Source organism: Aquarana catesbeiana, linkage group LG03, assembly GCF_042186555.1.
Source record: "Aquarana catesbeiana isolate 2022-GZ linkage group LG03, ASM4218655v1, whole genome shotgun sequence".
In the NCBI taxonomy this organism is placed as follows: Eukaryota; Metazoa; Chordata; class Amphibia; order Anura; family Ranidae; genus Aquarana; species Aquarana catesbeiana.
Window position 1 is genome coordinate 170,837,209 of NC_133326.1, and position 16,661 is coordinate 170,853,869.

Sequence of the window (16,661 nt, forward strand, 5' to 3'; positions counted from 1 at the left end):
ATCAGTCTTGTGTAATAGCTCATCTGGCGGCAACAATATTTCCAACATGTGACATTGGTCAAATTCTTGAGCAAGGCATGTTTTCTTGTGCAAAAATCACAAGGTCCCATATCAATCCATGTACAAGTAAACAGCACAATTGTTTTCCATCTCATGTAGTTCCTAAAAAATACGAATTGTTCCCCCGCCCTTGGCGTCACTGGGACGAATTGTTCCCCCGCCCTTGGCGTCACTGGGACGAATTGTTCCCCCGCCCTTGGCGTCACTGGGACGAACTGTTCCCCCGCCCTTGGCGTCACTGGGACGAACTGTTCCCCCGCCCTTGGCGTCACTGGGACGAACTGTTCCCCCGCCCTTGGCGTCACTGGGACGAATTGTCCCCCCGCCCTTGGCGTCACTGGGACGAATTGTCCCCCCGCCCTTGGCGTCACTGGGACGAATTGTCCCCCCGCCCTTGGCGTCACTGGGACGAATTGTTCCCCCCGCCCTTGGCGTCACTGGGACGAATTGTTCCCCCGCCCTTGGCGTCACTGGGACGAATTGTTCCCTCGCCCTTGGCGTCACTGGGACGAATTGTTCCCTCGCCCTTGGCGTCACTGGGACGAATTGTTCCCTCGCCCTTGGCGTCACTGGGACGAATTGTTCCCTCGCCCTTGGCGTCACTGGGACGAATTGTTCCCTCGCCCTTGACGTCACTGGGACGAATTGTTCCCTCGCCCTTGGCGTCACTGGGACGAATTGTTCCCTCGCCCTTGGCGTCACTGGGACGAATTGTTCCCTCGCCCTTGGCGTCACTGGGACGAATTGTTCCCTCGCCCTTGGCGTCACTGGGACGAATTGTTCCCTCGCCCTTGGCGTCACTGGGACGAATTGTGTCCCCATCATTGGTGTCAGTGGGGGGAATTATGCCCCAAGGGCTGGATAAAAGCAAGCAAAGGGCCATATTTGGCCCCTGGACCGCAGTTTTGAAGACAGTTCTATAAAGCATTTAAAGTAAACATATAAAAGAGGTGTTAATTACTTATAATGCTAATTGCCAAAGCACTGTAATCTTTTTCTTAAAGTAGCTGAAACCTTCACATAATAGAGGTCTCCTGAAAAACCTCACTCAATTGAGCCTTGTTACTAAACCCAGTAATATGAAAATAGTTCATCCAACTCACCCTGCCGTGCCCACAGCTTATAAATCTTCTTTTTACATTAAAATACTGTCACTATACACCTTTTTGGTTGATCTGTATTCCATGGCCACGTGATAAACTGGAGGGTCTGCCTGAGTGCTGAGTGTTCAGGTAGAAGGAGATTTCCACTACAGCCTGTGTCCTCATGCTGTTATGGGAGGCGGATCATCCATGAATCAAGATGTGACATCCCACCCACTGTGGGCTTTTTTAGTTACTGGGCATGGAGGAAGAGGGAGGGTATGGGCTGTCATTTAGGATCTGTATACACGCCCAAATGTGTGATGTCAATGCCATGTGACCTGAAAAGCTCAAACAGGAAATGTTCTGTCCAGCAATAGAGACGAAACTGAGTATGTGCAGCAGTACTACCCTGACAGTGTCTTATCTGGCCTTGCCAAGAGAGATCCTACAGGAGGGGGGAGGATCTGTCCATACAGGATCAAACAGTCTTTTAGACACAAAGCAGAGAATTAACCGCTTACATTCCACAGAGTATAACAAGTATGCTATTCTGCATATACAGATTTCACTGTTGTGGGTTTAGTAACACTTTAAGTTTGATTTACCCAATCTCTAAAGTACTGTACATCTGGTTGTACACAAGATCAGGCCACCCACTTATGCTCTATGACTGACAGCCTGATCTGCAACATAATTTCACTGTGGTGAAGGCCACATTTGGGTGTTCCAGGTAGGTGTCAACTGCTCACATTGTAAACAATAAAAAGGCGTGGTTCTCATTAGTTCATACAAAAAGGAAAAAAAAATTCTCACGTTCTAAGGCTGGATTTACACGTCTCCACTCCTCTGCGTTGTGTTGATGCACATTATATCACTCTGGGGGGTTATTTACTAAATCTGGAGCAGCTCTGCATAGAAACCAGCTTCCAGGTTTTATTGTCAAAGCTCTTTTGAACAAGCCGACATTAGAAGCCGATTGGCTACCATGCACAGCTGCACCAGATTCTGAGTGATCCAGTTTTAGTAAATCTCCCTCATATTAATGTGTGTTGTATTTTTATTTATTAAAAACCAGACATGTTTTGCTTACCTGCTCTATGCAATGGTTTTGCACAGATCAGCCCCGACCCTCCTCTTCTTGGGTCCCCAGCCCCGTGTCCCTATAGCAAGCCACTTGCTATGGGGGCAGTGGTAATTGCTTGCTCAAAAACCCCCTCTGTGTGTCCATAGATGCAGAGTGTGGCTCAGCCCCGCCCCTCCCCTCCCTGGCTGTGATTAACAGCAGAGGGAGCCAATGGCTCCACTGCTATCCCTGAGCCAATGAGCAGGGAGAGAGCTGCTGCTCTTGTGCATATTGCTGAATCAAGATCTGACTAGTGAGTATAAGGAGGGGAGGGGCGAGAGGTGAGGGGAGAGGCGAGGGGAGGGGAGAGGCGAGGGGAGGGGAGAGGCGAGGGGAGGGGAGAGGCGAGGGGAGCTGCATGCAGATGTCTTTTTTACCTTACTGTATAGAATGCAATAAGGTTAAAAATGCTTCTGCCCTTGGAACCACTTTAAAAAGGTAAAGTGGACGGACTGCCTTAACCCAACACAGCCCAAAAGGTTAAGTTTCCTTATCGCAACGCACCCTATCCCATAGATGTGTTTCAGTCCCTAAACTGTACTTATTATATATTACTACTTGCAGCTGAACTCCAGCCAAACTAATATATATATATATATATATATATATATATATATATATAATATATATACATACACACACATACAGTAAAAATAAAGTTCTGCTCCTACTTTTATTTTAAAGGGCAGAAGGTGAAACTTGGACAACTTTGTTTCGAGAGAAAAGGAAAGTGAAAGAAAAAGCATAGCTTAAAAACAGCTGTGTAAATTACATGGGTATCACACTGCTGGATCTTATACTGCCAGGCGGCACGATTTTGATTTTCTAAGTCAATTTACTACGCAGAATGCGTTCCGCTCTGTCCTGCTATGTCTGGAATGGCATTCTTAAGACCAGCATTAAATATGGCTTGTGGTCAGGCTGATGGCCAGACACGAGCTGCTCTTCAGAGAACAAATCTCGTACAAATTTCTGATATATAGTATTTAAAAACAATATAATAATAAAAATGTGTTAATATAATAAATGAATGGTCTCTGGACCCCAAATAACAGCATGCCCTATACTGTAAATTGTGGAGGTCTCCTGGGAAATGATGAAATGGACACATATGCTCATTCAAGAAAAAAAGCACTCATCTTTCAGTGATCCAACTTGAGCAAAATATATAAACTCCACTTTCCAGTATAGCTTACTTCTTGCACTACTTTTATGAATAAGCTTGATAACAATAGTAGTAGATCATAAATACTCCCTATAGGTTATACTAACGTAACAGACAGCAGCACACTAAATATTATGAGGCCGATTACATGGGGTGGTATAATGCAGTGGTTCTCAATCACAAGGATGTGGCCCACTTAAGGGCCGTAGCCTCTCTCCTTCTGGACCCTCAGCCACCTGCAGAACCCCAAACCTCCCACAGTGCTTTGCAGCTCCCATAGAGCTCCCCAACCTCCCATAGTGGCCCTCAGTGCCCCAACCTCCCACCCAGAAGTGCCCCCTAGTTGCCACAGAGCCTCAACCCCCTCCAACTGCCAACAGTGTCCCCCAGCTCCCACAGGGTCCTTTGGTCTCCCACATTACATTGCCCCTGCAAAGCTCCAAGCCTCCTGGAGATACCCCAACAGTTGCTCCCAGCTCCCTCTAAAAAACCTCAACCCATACAGGGTCACCAAGTCTGCTGCAGAGTCTTTTCAGCCTCTCCAGAACCTCTACTCCCTTACAGCAACACCCAACCCCATCCGTAGCCTTCCAGCATTTCAGTACCCATTTTGTTTTCCCATACTATAGTCAGAGTATAAACCTTTTTTTCTTTATAATATTGGGGTGAATAATATTTTAGAAGAATTTGCAGAGCCTTGGTCTCAATAAAGTTAAGAGCCACTATAAGTATAAAGTACAGACTGTCTTTTGTTAAAGAAAAGCTTTGCTGTCTGATAAGGGTACAGCATTCCTCAATTCATAACCAAGGCTAGCCATACACTGGCAAAAATTTTGTTTGCACATCTGTACAGAGAATCTGAACAAACGTACATTAGGAGCATATGATAGACACGCAACATGTTTAATTACACAGCCTTTAAAAACTTTGTCCGATTTCCATGCCAATCGATCACATTTCACGTTCAGATTTTTTAGGATTACTGACACTTTAAAACAAAATTTCAGGAATTCAGCCACTGTCTAAAATGTGCTGGCTTGCTATGGGTTAAGTCATGGGTGCTCAACCTGTGGCCCTCGAGCTGTTGCGGAACTACAAGTCCCATCACGCCTCTGCCTTTGGGAGTCATGCTTGTAACTGTCAGTCTTGCCTCATGTGATCTACAAATCATGTGATTTGTAGTTCTTGACAGATGGAAAGCCACAGGTTGAGCACCCATGGGTTAAGTCCAACAAGGTTCATGCCACCTTGTGGACTTCTCTCTTTTCCTTACAACTGACTGTTTTACAGAGTGCAGGGAGTACAGCTATTACTATACCACCAGAGCTCTAACAAGAGAGATGCTGTTATCTCATACAGTAACACCTCTGCCCACCCCTCCTCTTGGCTGCTCTTTCACCTTTGTATTTTGTGAGTAGGTTCACATATCTGTGATTGGACAAGAGAAGGGGGAGGAGTGGGCATAGTGTCTGCATATGACTCCGCAGTTTCAGGGAGACCAGTCCAGTCTCAAATAGCAATAACTGTTTACTGAACGCCAGGTTAACAAACTGTAAATAAAGCAAGAAGTTCACAAGGTGGCATGCACCTCATTGAATTTAACGCCTAGTGATCCAGAAGTTTAGAAAGTGGTTTAATTCCTAGAATTCAGCTAAAAAATGAAACCAGCCCAATGAACTTTAATCCCTTGGCTGCTATGGACTACAAAAGAAATTTTACATGTCTCTTCCACAAAAAAAAGAAAAGGTAATAGATGCAAAAGGTAATAAGATGCAGGGGATGACTGGAAGAGGTGCCTGAGATCGCCATATACCAGTTCGGCATTAAAGGGGTTGTAAAGGCAAGGTTTTTTTTTTGTTTTTTTTTTATCTTAAAAAAGGAGAAGTATAGCCAAAGCTCATTTGACTGTACTTCTCCTGTGGATCACAGGGGTGCAGTTAATTTTGCACTCCTGGGACCCATTTTCAGCAGAGAGTGGGCTGAAGTCCGCTCTCTGCTGACACTTAACCAATGTCAGTCCAGGTACCCGTCATCCCGACCACAGAGTCGGGATCCGCTGTCCGCCCCACCCCCACCCCTCCACAGCTCCGCACTCTAGTGAGCGAGGAGGGGGCAGAGCAAAGAGCTGCTGACTGACAGTTTGCAGCTCTCTGCTCACGGAGTTCTGAAAAACGAGCGATTGGCTGTGTCTGATCACTTGGTTCCCAGTGTAGAGGCACTGGGGGACTGATGCTGAATCCACCTGATGTCCATGAGTGTCTCAGCCATCTGAGATTCTCCCTCCTGATTGACAGAGACACAGCAGCAGTGCCATTGGCTGCCGCTGCTGTAAATTAAAGTCAGCTAACCAATCAGGGGAGAGAGGGGGCAGGGCCAGAGCTCTGTGTCTGAATGGACACAAGGAGCTGTGACTCAGCTCGGGTGCCCCATAGCAAGCTGCATGCTGTGGGGGCATTCGACAGGAGGGAGGGGCCAGGAGCACAGAAGAGGGACCCGAGAAGAGGAGGATCCAGGCTGCTCTGTGCAAAACCACTGCAACAGAGCAGGCAAGTATAACATGTTTGTTATTTTTATAGAAAAAAAATAAAAACAAGACTTTACAATCACTTTAAAGACAAAGTTGCTTAAAGTGACCTGGAGCATGCAGATGACAAGAACTGACTATAGCCAGAGACAGCCAGTCAACTAGAATTAAAAATTCAGCAATGGCAGACACAGTAGTTCGATCTCTTCAGGTTTGCTATTAAAACTAGACAGATAAATTTAGCTTCTACATACCAGTATTATGAATATCCAAATAAGCAACTTCTTCAAAACTCTGCCAGCAGAGAAGTTAAATATTACCTTATGCTGCAAGAATCAAGAAGACAGTATACTGAACACAGCCAGAAGCAGAATAGATTTTGCAGCCCAGGATCAGATGTATAGGTATATCAGGGTGGGCTATGGGTTAATCATTCACAACTTGCTGACATTTATTTTTATTTTTCAGGTCCCTAAGAAATGCATATAAATGTACATTTGTGTTTATAGCCAATTTGTTACTTCTTTTGTTGTGAACCTATTTTTTCTAGAAGAGGTCACAATATAAGTTAAAATGTGCAAACACTGAATGCATAACGAGAAGATAAAGCGGAGTAACAACATAATCTCCGTCTTCTAATATGATCAACATTAAAGTCCACAGTGGAAACAGTGCGCTCCATCTAGTCAACATTAGCTTACGGGAAGTTTCCACTGCAGTGTTGGCATTCTGGAGTCTGCACAAAGTGTGACTAGTACAACAGGCTGGAAAAGTTATTTAGTGCTAAAAAAAAAAAAAAAAAAAAAAAAAAAAAAAAAGCAAAAGAACAGATTAACAGCAATCCGCAAAACAGATTACCATACACCAACACTAACCAAGGTCAGAAAACCAGCTGAACCAAAAGTCCCAAAATGCCCTGACATGCTCAGGCAAGGTATTTAAAAAAAGAAAAAAAAAGAAAAAAAAAAAAAAAAAAAAGAAAGAAGTGTATGGTAAACCATTTTTCTCTTGTTTTAGTTTTGGACAGAATTTGGAATAATTAGAACCTCTCTGTAGTCTTTATTTCTTGGCGTGTCAAAGTTGGGGAGATTCAACCTCCCTATAGGTCTTAGTCACCATTATTTCCAGTAAAGAAACTGTTTATACCTTTTTAAATAGTCACAGGACCAGAACGGAAGGTAGATCTTCGGATTGGGACACCTGTTCTGCTGACAACTGTTAAGAGGGGGTTGCCCCTAGGTTTGGAGAAATTCCCATTTCCTACTGTGTCTCTGGGACAGGAAGTGAATCACCCACACAGCCAAAAAAAAAAAGAAGAAGTTGTGGCTTTGCATATAGTTTAATATGTTAATTCAGTGATACTACATCTATACCATCTAGCCATTTACAGTTCAGTGACAGTGACAGTGACTCCCTGCCAGAATCCTGTCTATAGCACAATGCACGCAGCAAGGTGGCATTACAGCCATACACCCAACTGGTGCCAGTGAATCCATTTCATCACATAATTAGACTGTTCCTAGGGACAAGCCAGTCTGCAGGCCCTTATCTTTAGATAGTCTCACTTCAACACTGGTATATCAAGAATTTCAAGCACAAAGTGACACTAAGGCCAAGTTCACACTTGTGTAATACGGGAACCCTGCAAACCCACTGTGGGTTCCCGCATCTCACCCGACTCGCACAGCAGTTCACACTGCCATATGCGAACTGGGGGGAGAGTCTATACATTGTTAATGAGACCCCCATTTCAGCTCGCATATCATACTGCGAACTGACAGTTCAGACATGAATCGGATTGCATAGATGTGAACACCTATCCAGGGGTGTCAAACTGGCGGCCCTCCAACTGTTTCAGAACTACATATCCCATCATGCCCCTACTTGTGGGAGTCATGCTTGTAACTGTCAGCCTTGCAATGCCTCGTGGGACTTGTAATTCCGCAACAGCTGGAGGGCCGCCAGTTTGACACCTGTGACCTATGCGATCCAACTCTGGTGTGGACCAAAAAAAGGGGCCTGTGTGAGTTTAGTCTGAATGCGATGCGATTTCAGCCATACTATCTGTATGGCTGAAATCGCATTGCACATCGCATGTGATTTGTACTGCAGTGTGGGGCAAATCACATGCGATCTCGCAGCATGCAGCAGTGTGAACCAGCCCTAAACAAAATATCCTTAAAGAGTAGCTCCAGATTCCTGAAGAAAAAAATAAATAAAAGTCAGCAGCTACAAGTACTGTAGCTGCTGACTTTTAACATTAGGACACTTACCTGTCCAGGAATCCAGCTGCCATGGCCATCTCCACTAAGGGAAACTTTCGGCTTCAAAGCTGGTTCCCTACTTCACATGCGCGAAGCCCGCTGCACGCTCTCATTGGGCCAGCTGCGGGGGAAGGAGGAGTGGGGCCGGACTTCTGCCGTGACAAACTCAACCGGAAGTGGAAGCGGGTACCTGTCAAAACCAGGTACCCACTCTCCCTTCCATCCCCACAAGGTGCCAAATGTAGCAGCGGAAGGGGGAGGAGGCAGACAAGCGGAGCTTACGCTTTTAGCTGGCTACACATTATACAACCGTCTTGTGCAACTTTCTTTTAGATTTACCAAAACCATATAATAGGAGGTCAAACCTAAACACTTTCAATGTGTATGCAATCAGGCAGGACCTTGCACTACATAGTAAAAAGGTAAATCTGAAATTGGAGGAAAAAAAAAAAAAAAATATTGTATAAAATGTGTATGCAGCATTATTCTCCAAAAATAAAATTATCCATACACATACACCACTTAATGGTCCTGTAATAAAAAACACGCAAATAAGAGCCTGAAAATGTGTAAATTTAGTTTAAAATAAATGGGCTGGTGTCTATTGTGTACAGAGAGTGCCTTGTGCTGTTACAATGTAAAAGACATTGTTTACTTTTATTTATTTTATTTTTTTTTACATCATTGAACTTGGACTTGGTACACTGTGGAAAAATCCACTGCAACTCATCTTAAGCCAGCATTGTGGTATAAACAGGACACATAGAAAACAAATCACTTTCTATGTACCTTAGTAGGGAGCCAGCGTTGATCAGTGCAAATTAACGCAGTTCACCACACAGGCCATATGCCCCCCCACAACCCCCTCCTCCCCAGCAAAGCATCTTGATGAGCGCAAGGACCTCTTCCCAACAACCTTGGTTTGGTGGTTGTGGGGGGTCTGTGGGCGGGTGGCTTATCGGAATCTGTGAGTCCTGGGCGAGACAGTATGACCTCCACAGAAACCTCATCTCAACATCACTTACTTGGTCTGAGATAACAAGAGACAAAAGCAACTGTGGTTAGCTCTTCTAAATGTTTGGAACTACCCGTTGAGTTCCTTTAAACAAAAAAAAAACAAAAAAAAAGTTGCTCTTTGTAGTCTGAAACAAAAAAAACAACAAAAAAATGAATTACAACCACCATCACTGGATCATGGGTGCAACGCCAGGCTTCCACAGACTCTTCCTCCCGTTCCATGTCCATACTGAAATAAGGCTTTCAGTTGGAGAGCTAGAAGAAGGGTCAATGGACCATGAGTGCGGTCATCTCGGCACACACATTTTATAGATACTACTGACCTCTGTGAATGAATAAAAAGCAGCTGCGGCGGAAAAAACAAATATGCGTGTAACGTGGTACAAAATGTTGAGTAAGCCTTTAACCACTATCAGACCAGCCACAGTACATATACTGCGGCAGGTCAGCACTATTGTGCAAAACGCCAACTGGCCAGAGGGGGAGCCAATCAGCGGGTCCGGCGGACGCGATGCCTGCCGGTCATCCACAATCGCTCCCCAGAGGAGGTAGAACGGCGGTCTGCCGATGTAAACAAGGCAGACCGCCGTTCTGACAGGGATAAATTCTGATTTTATGTTCCTGCTAAGCAGGAAAACAGATCTCTGTGTTCATTCAGCGAGTCCTCCCCCCCCCCCCCACACATACAGTCAGAAAGCATCCCCTAGGGACACACTTAACCCTTTAATTGCCCCTGGTGTTAACCCCTTCCCTGCCAGTGTCAATAGTACAGTAACAGTGCATATTTTTGGCACTTATTACTGTAATGTCACTGGTTCCCCCAAAAAAAAAAAAAAAAAAAGTGTCAGATTTGTCCGCTGCAATGTTGCAGTCCTGCAAAAAAAAAAAAAAATTAAAATTAAAAAAAAATTGCTGATTGCCGCCATTACTAGAAAAAAAAAAAAATTATATATAATATATATGGAATGAATAACTAAAAATGCCATATAAATATCCCATAATTTGTAGACGCGATAACAATATACACTTATTGTAGTATTATATTTAGCAGAATACCTAATTTGATTTTTTAAATTTTTTATTGGACATGTTAAATAGTAGAAAAAAAAAAAAATTATATATATATATATAATATATTATATATATATATATATATATATATATATATATATATATATATATATATATATATATATATATATTTATATATTTATTTATTTTTTTTTTTTTTTTTTCTTCAAAATTGTCAGTCTTTTTTTGTTTCTAGCACAAAAAATAAAAACCGCAGGTGATAAAACCCCACCAAAAGAAAGCTCCATTTGCTCCATTTGTGGGGAAAAAAATTGTTTTTTTATTTGGGTACAGCGTCGCATGACCCTGCAATTGTCAATTAACCACTTGCTTACTGGGCACATAAAACCCCTTCCACCCAGACCAAATTTTCAGCTTTTAGAGCTGACGCACTTTGAATGACAATTGCGCGGTCATGCAACACTGTACCCAAATGAAATTTTTATCATTTTTTTCACACAAATAGAGATTTCTTTTGGTGGTATTTAATCAGATGGGATTTGTTTTTTGCTAAACAAAAAAAAAATAATAAAATGGAAAATTTTGAGAAAAAATGCGCTGATGAGGCGGCACTGGTGGGCACAGTTAAGGCGGCACTGATGGGCACAGATAAGGCGGCACTGATGGGCACAGATAAGGCGGCACTGATGGGCACAGATAAGGCGGCACTGCATTGTGGGCACTGATAGGTGGCACTGTGGGCACTGATGGGTGGCGCTGGTGTCTCCGGCTAGGTGGCACAGGTGGGCACTGAGGAGCTGGCTGCAGCTCTCCCTGATCGGGACCGATGTCCCTCTCACGGTCGCCGGTGATCGGCTTTATTTTTTCTCCTCACGCTGTCAGCGCGAAGAGAAAAAAAATAGCCAATTACCGGCTCTGTTTACATCACATGATCAGCTGTCATTGGCTGACAGCTAATCACGTGGTAAGGAGTCAGGATTGACCCCTTACTCCGATCTGTGATCCAACGAGTCTCAGACTCGCTGGTCACAGAGCACACCGCGCGCGCCCTGCAGGAGGCGCGCAGGTCGTTCGGGCACGGGAGGACGTCAATAGATGTCCTCCTGGCAAAGTAGGTCTGCGCTGTGGCCGTCATTCGGCTATAGCGCGGATCTGAAGAAGTTAAAGTAACACAGTGCTGTATTGCAAAAAAAAAAAAACACAAAGCGTGAACACACCAAATATTAATTTGATTTTTTTTTTTTTTTCCCGTGTGTGCACTTTGTAGGTGTGCTAATTGATAAATAAAAACTATTCATTGCATTATTGTTTTTTTCTCATTCATTCCAAGCAAACTGTGATTTTTCTTATAATAGTAAGACCCCTTTCACACTGGGGCGGTTTGCAGGCGTTATTGCGCTAAAAATACCGCCTGCAAACCGACCCAAAACAGCCGCTGCTGTTTATTCAGTGTGAAAGCCGGAGGGCTTTCACACTGAAGCGGTGCTCTGGCAGGAGAAGAAAAAAATTTCCTGCAAGCCGCATCTTTGGAGCGGTGAAGGAGCGGTGTATTCACCGCTCCTAAACCGCTCCTGCCCATTGAAATCAATGGGGCAGCGCGGCTATACCGCGGCTATAGCCGCGCTATGCAAGCGGTTTTAACCCTTTTTCGGCCGCCAGCGGGGGTTAAAACCGCACCGCTAGCGGCCGAATACAGCCGCAAAAACGACGGTAAAACAGCGCTAAAAATAGCACTGTTTTACCGCCGACACCCCCGCCGCCCCAGTGTGAAAGGGGCCTAATGTAGTAAAATGAATGTTTTAGCCTACATCTAGGACATTAAATTATCTTGTGGGAAGGTCATGTTCATCTCCCAGTGTACAGAGCTGCACCTACAACAAATGGAACCCAGCTGTTCGTCTAGCATTAGGAATAAAGAATAGTGACAGATGCATCAGAGGTTGCCCATCCCATTAAAGGACTCCAACGGAATGCGTATTGTTTACTTTTGTCAATAGTTTGATCAGACAAGGCAAAAGGCAGAAAAAACACACTGACGTACAAATTCATCACTTCCCTGGCCAAACATACTAAACAAAATTACAAATTGCATAAACAAGCTTTAGTAGTATTTTTTTACATTTTTTTTTTTTCTACACCCGTCATTTTTTGCTTTTTTTGCAAACATCTCTCCTGTTGCAGTCGGAGGCGTTTTCTGTCACATGGGGAAGATTCTCCAAGTCACTTAGGACCCCATTCACCCCAGTGAGCTGTGGTCACACACACATTATGTGCACCCCTATGTACCTTCATTGTAGTGCACTGTGCTGGAGAACACGTTGCACGCACATTTAGGGTTTATTGTGGTGCATTAGACAGTCCCATTCATTTGAATAGGCTGCCATAACGCAGCGCTCATTATTAACATGTGACGTATATTGTTAGCACTGATCACTATATTAGTGTCACTGATGATGTCAGTGGCAGTTAGTCAGTCCCACCCAGAGCAGAGTGCCCCTAGGCTCTGTTCTATCAGCGGATGGATTGGGGGGACAGTAAAAGAAGGGGAGGATCAGAGAAGACCAGATCAAACAGCCTTTTTAAAACAATGCGGAGGATTAACCCCTTAGGTTCCACAGCAAGTAGAACAAGCATGCTTGTTCTACTTGCCGATTCTACTGTTGTAGGTTTAGTAGCTCAATCGCTAAATATGCCTAGCGTTAAACGCACGTTTACACGCGTTTAGGTGCACAATGGCAGTGGGACTTATTTCTGCCTCTAAACTCCTGCAGACCCCTAGGTGTGGATGGACACATAGGCTAATATCCAGGGACGTTTGGAGGCAGGACAAAAAGAAAATGCCAGATGCCCCTAAAAGCAACGGTAAAAACCCTTATAGAAATAAAAAAAAAAAAAATAATAAAATGCAAGATGTCTACTGTATGGAGGAGCTGGAGTGCAAGCGGCCCACTGATCTGAGCACTCCAACTTGAACAGTATAACCAGCACCCAATTGGGCTGCTCATTTTATGTCTAGAACCGTAAAAGTATTTACTTACCCGATTGTCTGCACGCTCTCCCCCTTTCCCTCCGCAGGGCTGACAGAGCATTTCAATGTTCCGGTGGTGGACTGTTGCTTAGCATCCTCACATCTAGTGCAGAGCTATGGGCCCTGCATCAGTCTTAAAGGGGTCGTAAACCTTCACTGTTTTTCACCTTAATTCATTTTATGCACTAAAGTGAAAAACATTTTTTAATGCAGCCGCCCCCGAGCCCCCCTTATACCTGAGCCCTGAAATTTGTGCGACGGGAATAAGAACACCAGCCCCGGCCAGTGTCTCCTGTCCTGATTGAATAGATTGATAGCAGCGCAGTCATTGGCTCCCGCTGCTGGCAATTAAATCCAATGACGCAAGGGGGCGGGGCCGAGTCATACGTTCGGGCTGCTATGGATGCCGAATGCTGGACTCTGGGAGCGCGCCCGCAAGGTAACCCCCCCCCCCCGGGGAAGCGCTTCCCCGAGGGGGTTAACGGATGCAGGGAGGAGACGCGAGTGCCGCCGGGGGACCCAAGAAGTGGATGTTTGTGGCCACTCTGTGCAAAACGAGCTGCACAGCGGAGGCAAGTATGATATGTTTGTTTTTTTTGTTTATATTTAAAATAACGAACCCTTACAATCACTTTAATGACAACAGAGGAGCTTAGACCACCAGAGTGTAGGGGAGAATAGGCGGCCAGGACCAGTCTAGCAGCGTGGGGGAGCCTGCTGGAGCAGAGGATCAGGTAAGTAAAGCTGCTTTACCAAATTCCCTTGTAGTGCAGCCCCACTGCAAGGGAGAAAGTTTAGTTTTCCTGGAGTTCAGCTTTGATAAGAGCATTCCCTAGTCTGTTCGCCTTAGCACTGAAAACTCAGAGAAAACTATTCTCCCTCCACTTAAAAACTGAACTCTTTAATGTCTCCATCAATGCATCCCTTATCACTTTTTGTATCACTTGACCCTCCAATTTAGAATGTAAGCTCTCATGAGAAAGACCCTCCTGGCCCATGTCTACTGAATTGTTTAACTTTGTTTAACTGTACGTCTCCCTTTATTTTGTAAATGCTGTACAAATGTTGGAAAAACATGACTTCTGTATTATGATAATAAGACGATGTTGCTGTAAAGAGTATTCATGGATACAGAATCAATATACCAATTCAGTAACCTCCCGTTCACAAGACAGTTACAGAGACTATAGCTGGCCATACATCTATAGATTATCTGCAGATTTTCTATGGTTAGATGGAAAAAGTGCAACAGATTTCTCCATGTTCGCTAAACTGTGTGGATGGAGGAATCTCCCACTTTTTCCATCTAACCATAGAAAATCTGCAGATAATCTATAGGTGTATGGCCAGCTTAAAGCTGGTTTCACATGGGCAATCCAATTGGGTCTGCCTGTCCATTTTTTCAGGCGAACCCGACTGGACCATCCATTGTTCTCTAAGGAGCGGCGGGATGTCAGTGGACACGTGTCCACTGACACCCGCCAGCGTCTGATCTGATCCTGTCCCTCAAAAACAGATGTTGGGGATCAGATTGGATGACAGTCGGATGGGAAAATGGAGGTCCGTTTCCATCCAACCGCCCCATAGAGAACTGCGGGGCTATGACCCGGAGTGTGACACGAACCCGTCATCCACCTGCTCTGGAGAGAGAGACCCCCCGCTGAGCAGGCGAATGTGCTTTGCCAGAGTCCCCCCTGAGTGAAAGGGGCTTTAGGCTCAATTCACATCTATGCATGTTGCTTTTGAGCGTTTCTGCAGTACTTTTTGCGTTTTTTACCACAATTTGCATTTTGTGTTTTTTATGGGGTTTTTTTTTTTTTTTTTGGGGCAAAACGCTCTACATGCTTTTCTGCAGCTTCTCCACTGAAATCTATTGTACAATAAATAAATAAATAAATGCACAGTTTTGCATTTAAAATGTCCCTGGCCCTTTCCAAAAAACGCAGAGGCACAAAAAATGTATTGATTCGAAAAAAAAAATGTCCCGCATTTCTGTAAAAAGCATGAAAAAAAAAAAAAAAAAAAAACTCAGTGTGAATGGAGCCTTAGAAAAGAAATGTATATTAGGGCCCTTTTCCCGCTGATGCGATTTTGTCGCCCTGGAACGCACGTTTCCAGCGGGACAAAAGCACATCAAAATTATTTGTCTTTAAAGCTATGAGACTGTTCACATCGCTGAGCTGCATTTGCGCTGCGGTTTGAAAAGTCCTGCATGCTGTATCTTTGTGCGCTTTTGTTGGTTAAAGTTAGAGTAAGTTCACCTTTGTACACTTTTTCCCAGCTCCCCTATGCACCAATATAGCAATCAATCAGTGATCACCCTTCTCACAAGGGTACACAATCAGACTACATAGTGTATGGCCATCTTTATACAAGTACATAGAAGGGAGTGGACAGAAACACTCAGCTGTCAAGCCCCATTCACAACTCTGCATAGCAGGAACTTGCATTCCCACATGCATTTTTTTATTTTAGCGGGGGGGGGGGGGGGGGGGGGGGGGGTTAGCGGGTTGGAGCATTTTCACTCATCACACATAGGGCAGCCCATCACACCTGAATGGGCTTCCCTACACACATCAATCGCCCCAAGAAGCTTCAGAAGCTTTTTAGAGTGGAGCTTGTGCGTTTTTACTGTGATTTTTGGTGCAGCACATTTCTGAAACGTAAGGAAACACACAGATGTGAACGGAGCCTGGTTGTTCTTGTGTTATCGCACCCAATTACACGTTCATGGCCCCATTCACATCTAGCGTAGTGGGAGCGAACGTTTTGTGTCTTGTTTTCCTGTGACACCCATAGGGCAGCATGTTGCACTGTGGTTAATGGGACTTTTAGCGTTTTGTGGGTTGCGTGTTTTTTACAGTGTGTTTTGCAGCATTTGCCCTTCTTTTTTCACATGCAAAATGTGTGTTTGCTTCTGTGTTTGGTGTGCTGTTAACAATTATTGCACTGAAAGCGCAACTAGTAATTTTAGGTGTATAAAGATTGCCACACACTATGCAATCTGATTGTGTATTTAGTGAGAAGGATAATCACCGATTGATTGCATTTCATTTAAAAAATGTGCAGCTGGGAGTGGGAGGGTGGATGATGCAGAGTGTGTGCTAATGAGGTCAGCTGGACAACTCCTTCCTGTGTTGTGACCTACAGTCTGTAAGGAAGAAGACATTACCAATGGAAACGTCTGGAAACGTGGATTAGGACAAGAAAAGTAAGTGACTGTAGATTTAATGGAAAGCTTTGATATATTTGCAAAAAAAGTACATGAATGCTATACTGGTGCATAGGGAGCTGGACTTTAGAATAAAAAAAAAGAAGACGAATGAATACAAAAGGTGAACTTACCCTTTAAGGAGCGGTATC

The 16,661-nt window shown here is 44.3% G+C and overlaps 1 protein-coding gene across 3 annotated transcripts in view; it reads right to left on the minus strand.

The window, feature by feature from the left end:
• Positions 1-16,661, minus strand: part of FAM107B (family with sequence similarity 107 member B) — a 112,502-nt gene that overhangs the window by 90,313 nt on the left and 5,528 nt on the right. The window lies entirely within an intron of this gene.